This window comes from Notothenia coriiceps, unplaced genomic scaffold (genome assembly GCF_000735185.1).
Source record: "Notothenia coriiceps isolate Sejong01 unplaced genomic scaffold, NC01 NC01_scaffold00009248, whole genome shotgun sequence".
Lineage (NCBI taxonomy): Eukaryota > Metazoa > Chordata > Actinopteri > Perciformes > Nototheniidae > Notothenia > Notothenia coriiceps.
Window position 1 is genome coordinate 627,049 of NW_011341949.1, and position 8,454 is coordinate 635,502.

Genomic DNA, 8,454 nt, shown 5'->3' on the forward strand with positions numbered 1-8,454 from the left:
AGTTTTATTACTACATGCATTTTATCAACGTCATCTCATTGGACCACAAAACGGAGACAAGATTTTCCACCTCCAATTAGGAACCTGGCGCCTCATCAAAGTATTGTGTCTCGCTTGCTACCATAGTCCAAACTGTACAACCACAAACCACACTCAGAAATAACAAAGTTAGGGCAATGAGGTCTGCCATTACTTTGAGTCACACACACAAAGATACTTCAATTTTACCTAACACTGTGAAGGTTATTTATACCCATCGACAGCCATTTGTCCATTATTGATTGTTTGTAGTAACACCATTGGGAGCAGTAACCTCCAGGCTCTGAGGCCATATTTCAGATTTAATTGGATGTCTTTCACAGTAGCATTGAGAGTCTCTGTTGCAATACAAGGTAGCGAAACTAAGAATACCACTGCCCTTTCATTATCCCTATAAACACTACCGTTGCTTTACGTGACATCAGAAATTTAGTAAACTTTGAATACCATACAAGCACTTATCAATCCTGAAGTTACGATTGAAGGTATATTTGTGCATGTCTGTCTTTGTGTGTTTGCGTTCATTTGTTGTTTAAACAACTTCCTCAAATGTCTGAGAGCAGCAAACAAACATCATCTCAGTGGGGGCACTGAAGTCAGTCATTCAATCATAAAATCACCATCTCAGAGTCTTTGATATTGAGAGGCTGACCCCCTGTGAACATGGAAATCCAATCTCTTTGACTGGCAGCTGAGCTGTTTATTTTTTCATTACATGAGTAAAAAATACAGTGCAGTATTTTGCGAGAAGGACCTTCTTTCATTCAATTTTTTTTCTATGAATAATAGAGCTGTTGAAATGTGTTTGTAATCTGTGAAAAGCTACAGTTGGTAACCTGTTCCTTTTCAGATAAAGCCTCTGTGGACTTTCTTTGATACAATACGTTAGCTAGACATCCATTTGAGGAAGAGGGCAATGTATGTGTGGTAAAAGTATGTATGGGGAATGAAAGGCATCAGGTGCAATCAATTTTGAAGTCTAAAACATCAGTATGAAGATGAGAAAAGAGATCTTCCTAACCCAACGTATAATCTTCAAGTACTTTCGAGACAGATACCATCTTGTAATAGCATGAGAATAGGAACTTTTGTAATCATGCAGGAAGCGCAAAATAAGTAAGTTAAAACGTCACCTATTTATGCAAAATACACAACTTTTTCATTTATTTTACACATAAACATGTGTCCCCTCTGTGTAAAGACATTCTCAAAGTTTCAGGAAAAAGGTTTCCTCGACGTTTTTGGTCTGTCCATTTATATACAAAAAAAACCTGTATGAAAATGAGCCGATCAGATTTTGGCCACTTTATGATGTCGTAACGATTTTTTGGCTTTTGTAACCATTAGCCAATAACCAGCCAAGGTAACCCCCCCCCACCTTATCACCTGAGTCTCCTCCTAGAGCACCATTGTGTTATTTTCAACCAAATATCTCTCAGAGGGGCGTGGGGAGTGGCTCCTTATTTTCATCTAAAGTAACAGACAGAGAATCAGCAAGGGCTGAAACAGAGGGGATTATGGGATGCTACAATGCATGATCTGTTTGGTGTTTCGAGCCAAACACTTCAGAGACATGTTTTGTATATATCTGAGACCTATAATATATTGATGAAAACGGTATAAAAGGGGACCTTTAAAGTAGCAATGACACATGTTATAACTTATTAGTACTATGTTACAAGAAAAAGGTTTACATCAACTATATGTATAGAATGAATTTGTTATAAGGAAACCTTTAACAGTTGGCTAACCTCAAACTTTAACAGTTTTTCTGGAAAAATAACGTAAACTATAAAACCACTCAATGCTGGAAATAAGACCCAAGTATAACCCTAACACTGATCCTCTGCTGACAAATATAATCCTATCAAGTTCATTCATTGGAGGTATTGTTTACCCTAAGTTATGCACTTAATGGATATGGTATAGAGTTTCAGGTTCCTGTTGTTGCGGAGGTTGGAGGCCTTTAAAAGCCACCATGAGCAAGTTATTCAGCACTGATCTCCTTCCTGGCTGTAATGAATCTTACCATGGGGTTTCACTGGAAAGCTTCAGAAGGAAAAGGGGAAATAATTTCTTTGTCATATAGAATCAATGGGTGCAAAGAAGTTAAAAAGTTACTTATGGGATGGTAAAGATTATTTGGCACATAGTATCACGAATGCATACACCTTAAACGGATTGCACTGGTTAAATATTTTTACTTCAGAGCTGCAAATGCTAGTCTATTAATCTAGTTCTAGTTGACCAATACAAAAATAAAATGGCATTAATTATTGATGAATTAAGTACATTTTTCAAGCGATATGCCAAACATGTTCTGGTGCCAGCATCTCAAATGTGAGGATAATTCAGCTTTCTCCATTTCGTATCATTGCCAATTTAATATCTTTGGGTTTTGGACTGATTGTCAGACAAAACATGACATTTAGAAACTCCTCCCTTCGACCGTTTTTATTTGATTTTCTGGCATTTAATTGTCAAAACATTTCATGGAGACAAAAAGCTGTTTAACTGATGATTATAATATTTGTAATTAGTAGCAGTTGTTACTTGCTTGGATTTAAATGAATGGGATTTGCCATTGTATTAGTCTCAGAGTGCCTAAATACATATATGGAAAGTAGCTAAACAATGTGGTTTATAGTATTAGACAGTGTTGGACATACGTATGAGGCAATGCTTTGAGATGTATTACTGCATCCAGTAATGTCATAAGTTTGATAAAAAAAAGACTTTCCTCCAATATGTACAAAAAGGAGAAAATATATATATTTATTTGTAATCATACATTCTTAAAGTTTCATTAGGGCTGCATATTATAAAATACATGATATTGCTATTAATACGATTTGGAGAGTGTATACGTATGGGCCCATTTGGATGTTGCCTGATATAGTGACACACAGAATCAAATATAATGAGTAGTAAAACTTTTATTTAGTTAAAAAAAATCTTCAAGAATAAAAACCAAAAAACTGCAGCGTATGATAATCCATAAAGATAATATGAAATGTGAATAGGTTTTAATGATTGATGAAAAGATAATTGGAATGTCAAAAATGAAGTATAGATGAACAAAAGTGTTTAGGAATAAAATAGTTAAGATGGTGGGATTCAATCAAATTATAGACATTGCAAACTTGATATAAAAAATGACTACACAAAATAATAAAAACCTGAAAAATCTAACTGTAATTGAATTGTGTTCTTTTTCATTCTTTACCCCGAAGCAATGACATAAAAATGATTTAAGATAGAAAATAAGAGATACTGTATCTCACTGTGTTGTAAATGCCACATGGAATAATTGTTAGCCACCCTCACTAACTCTATAACTAACTCAAAACTTCTAAGAGCACAGCCTCTAACTGAAATACAAAAAGTATATAGTTAATTAGAGCTCTAGAAACAGGGTTATGACTTATTTCTAAAGCAAATGTTTTTAAATAAAACCACTGTTATGCAGAAATGTCAAATAATGTGTGAAAAGGGGTGTTAAACCATACAGTACCCTGTATTAAGACTGGGGTGTAGATGTTGCAATAGGAGCCTTGTGATGCTACCATTTCCTTGACAACAAAGAGCCACTGCTACAGAGGATGAATAATTTAAGGACCACTCAATAGCCAAGAGTAAAACAAAAATCAACTGTCCACTATTTAAATTATCTACACTCCCAAGTCATTTGAATAAAATAAATAGGTCAGGTGAAACTAAATTGATTGAGGAAATCCCATGGGTTGTGAGGCTTTATGTGTACGGTAGCTTTGGTCAGTAGCTTTAAGTTGGACCATGTGATCCTCCAACGTTCTTCACAAAGAAACTCTTAGGAAATTCACTTTCTAATTACATTTGTTCTTAATTTAATGGGGATCCTATAAAACTAAATGTATTATTTGATGCAGCTTTCAGCAGACTTAATGCAGGGCACAGGTTTGAAAGCAGTTTTTTTTAACAGGACTGAACTGTGAGGGGAATTTAATTGGCAAACAAGCACCTTCCCTCCTGCGCCATTCCAACCTTTAAATGCCTTCTGCTTCTTTCTATGAGTGATGTACAAATACACACAAAAATGTTGGTTAATTCATACGAGAGATTTCTGTATTTATGATTTTTCTCATTGGTTTGAAAGGGAAGAGGATCCGTTGGAAATAGATGACACATACTGCCATGCACCAATCAGGATTTAGCTAAATATGTGTACAAATCTGACAGTCGTGGGGTTGTTTGTGTGTGCTTATGTCAATTATATCTGATGAAACCACACCCACACATCACATTATCTGAGCGTTGCATGTTAAACTATTCATAAATAATAATTAAGGATTTTTTTCCTGAGTTTGAACAATGATTGATAGCTAGAGAGCAATCAACATGTCATGCTTCATGAAAATGTTTTAAGATTGAAATCCACGTTTACAAGGGATCAATGTCTTTGGACATATCTAGTAAAGTGGTTCACAAAATGGTGTGTTGTTCTTCACTTTGCCTTGGTACATATTTGTGAGGGGGCCAAATTATTAACATGAGAACAATGGATGACAAAACCTGACCTGAAGGAGTTTCCCCTGAAAGACTAGATAGATGTCCTACAAACAGCATTCACACGCATGAGGCAATATACCTAATAAGCAGTTACTGTCAATCCAAGAGCAAAATGCCTTTTTCAACAAATTGCTATTCTTGTCACGTCACGCCTCTTGTACTGTGCAATAACACTGTAGAGCGGAGCGGCAGTATGAGCAGGGGTGTCCTACTTTAATAAACGAGCTGGAGCTCATATGCTTGCAAAGAAATCACTTGCCCCAGAACATCAGAACTGCAAATGTCCTCTTGTAACTGCAGAAAGTCAATTTAGGACACATTCAGGTTACTGCTTTTATGAAGCATCATTTCTTAATTTCAATCATCTTTACAGCATATATACTCATGGGAAACTGAAAAATATCTTCCGGTTCACACACACAAATTACTACATTTTTAAAGTACACATTAAGGTGAACCACTGCTTAAGTGAGACGTGGCTCCCACTGCCATTAATATTATTGACTCATGCTTCTCTATATCTAAATAGAGTTAATTACTTTTACATGGTCCCATAATGTGTAACGGGCAGCAAGCAGATGGCCCGATGGAAATTGATGACAGGTTTAGGAGTCATTAGTAATGATACTGTCTAGCAGCAGAAGTGCTGAAGAGAAGGCCTGAGCAGACGATCTGCTGTATTGGCTGACTCTGAACTTTCCAGAAAGAGAGCATGGAGCAGGGACCTACTGTGAAACTACGCATCAGCCATCAATGTACAGTAATTGCCTGCGCTGCATGTTCAAAAGCTCAGATAGTATGATCAGTGCTGGTTGCTGAGCAGTATTTTCACAACACCAGAACTATTAGAGTCATTAGTGGCCCTGCTGCGGTGCAGTCTTTAGTCTATCTGGAGGGTGACCATTTGGGAATTGCAAGAAGACAACTAAGCTGTAAAATTACATTCCATACATTTGCTTAAATCTCGTCTTGATTCAAAGCCGAAATTGCTGTGTGGAAGTGTTTTCAACAAACAATAACAATTCGTTTTTACAGTTGAGCTGTTCAGAGATTTGTTGTTATGTTTCCTTGACGGTTTTAAAGACTTCATTTGATGTTATGGCTCCATTCTAGACACATTTTGTTGAGGGACTTTATGGCCCTCTAAGCAAACAATCGTTTAAATTCAATTAACACAATGAAATGGTGCAGTTCAAAAAAATCCTTTTAAAGCTTTGTTTTTGTGCAGTCTTGACCTATGTGCAGTGACTATATCCAGCAAAGTGTATACATATAAATTGCACATGACAGTAGGTAAACTGTTCAGTGTATGTGCTGTGAATAAAAGGGTATCATTAGCACAAAGCTCAACATAATGAGAAATAAACAATAATGGGACCAACCCATTGCGCTTCTGCCCATCAGAGAATTTCATAATTAGCAATTAGTGGTCATTGTATTATAGTAAGTGCAGCTCAAATCTGGTTGAAGTGTCTACACTCACTTACCTATCCTGAGGCATAGCAAATAAAATATCCCAGTGCATGCAGACGTGATTAATGTCTGTCGCAAAAAGGGCTGCAATGGCAGATTAGGCATGATTATGACTGGGCTCATTTATTTTCAACATGTCATTATCTTTTACAACATTGACTAAGCAATTGGCTAGTTAGCTGTGTGTTCCTGATCATTAGTTGTTCTCATAAAAGTTAAAGAGAAGTGAAACACGAAAGAAGATGTTGGAAATGTATTAATCTACTTACAGAGTACAAGTTTAAATTAACAATTTGCAAATGTGAATAAAGTAAACCTTTATATTAAATATTTGAAACGTACAAATTAGGCCGGTCGTAATGAGCAATGAATTGACTTATCGCACAATAAATAAAAATGAACTCGATAACTTTTCTGACCTCGATAAATTGCTGTTTACATGCGCGTTTGTTTACATAAAGATGTGACCGGCCACTCTACCGGCCCGGCGCGCTATGTCTGCCGGCCAGGCGCACTGTGAGGGACGGGGCTCAAACACAGCCAGGTCAGGATACTCCGCGTACAACAGCGTAGCAGCCAAATCAATAATATAGAGACAAGCAGGAGACACCGTGTGACTTACTCGAGGGGAATTTGAAGTTAAATGGAATTGGTTGCGAAACCCAACTCCATCTCCGTTGTGGGAATATTTTGGATTTAAAGGTCCCATGTCATGCTCTTCTGGTTATTACCCATCCCCTTGTGTGTTATGAAGGTTTTTATGCATGTAAACGCTCTGCAGAGTCAAAACCCTCAAAATACAACCTGTAGCGAGTAAAACTCTTAACACAGAAAAGACCTGTCAATGCTGCCCCAGAACGCCTCGTTGGAGATTTCTCTTTTTCTTCCTGGGCACAGTGACGTGACCATACCCAAATGGATCAATTGGTCCAAATGGACCAATCCGTGGAGCTCCTCACACACACACACACACTCAGCGGTGAAACTGTGATGCGCTGGGGGGTGCTAGTGGAGCCTCGCAGCGGCGAAACTGTGGCGCGCTTACACTGTAGGTGCGCCACGTTTGGGGGTGCTAGTGGAGCCTCGCAGATGGCTGTCCATGCACACACACTCCTCACTGCCATAACCGTCCAGGAGCCGGACGTTTGGTCAGAGGTCCGCGTGGCGTGCAGTTGTGACGCTCCTGTCAGCTTCATAAAGGGAGCGCAATAAGCTTCAACTGATTGCAATGGTATTCCCATGCTGCTGGCGGGATTTGACCGCTCATGGAAGCAGCACGGCATTCGTTTGTGTCGGCTGCCCTTAAAAGGCAATGTGAGCGTCCCCCATTCCCGATTGGCATAAGCGGAGAATTGTAAGCACCCGGAAGTAAGTATTCGCCCTTACTGTGCGATTGATTTTGCAGTGATATCTGGCAGCTACTCATCGACCTAAAAACAACCACGATTATCCTTGTTAATTGCACAACAGTGATTGGTTTTAAATTGTGTTGCAATGCTTTTGTATTTTTCCCCTTTTCGATTCGGAGAAAGCAATATATTTTTTTCGAGTAAAGGAGGGCAGAAGACACTACAACTAACCCAGAATCCCCCAAGCTATTCGTTTAGGACTACACCATCTGCTTCTGTTTGACAACCCGTGATTAGTTCTCAAGCTCTGTGATTGGTTGACTCCAACTGCATTCATATGAAAAAAAAACATTTCGTAAAAGATAAATCATACCTTTAATCAGTGCAGTGGCTTGCTTTACTCCTTTGAAAGGTCCTCCCAACATGAATGGCATTGTAGATAAATGGTTTGGCTGGCATTAAAATATTTACAGCATCTGTCGTAGTTGCTTTATTTTTTATTTATGCTGCAGAGATCGGGCTCAGAATAGAGCGCAGACAAAATAGACGCGGATAACTATTCTTTTACCCGTTCAGCTTTGAATTCACGAATAAAGTTAGGTAATTTTTGTTTTTGAATATTATTGTTTTTTTAATTAACTACTAGACCGCTGGTCATGTTTAAGACCATCTTTTCTGTGTTGCTGTGGTTTTTTCCATCGCTTTTGTTGTTAAAAATATCAAAACAAATACTAAATATAATCCGTCGTAAACAAACCGACGAAAATAGCAGTATATTTTAATTTTGTTAACGCTGTAAACTTGACAGCTTTTTACGCCAAAACCAACCTAAAGCTGGTTAAAAGCACGTTATTACACGTTTCAGAGTTAATGCAAATGCAGGTTGATTGTGCTACCTGCTTGCAATGGATGGAACCACGGCAGCTGGGTCCAAAACTGGATTTGAAACGCCAACCGTGTCCCCAACCTCCCCCACCCCGTTCCCCAGAACTACAACAAGGCTGGCTATTGTGGTTTCACAACATGTTCTCTAATCTAATGGCAC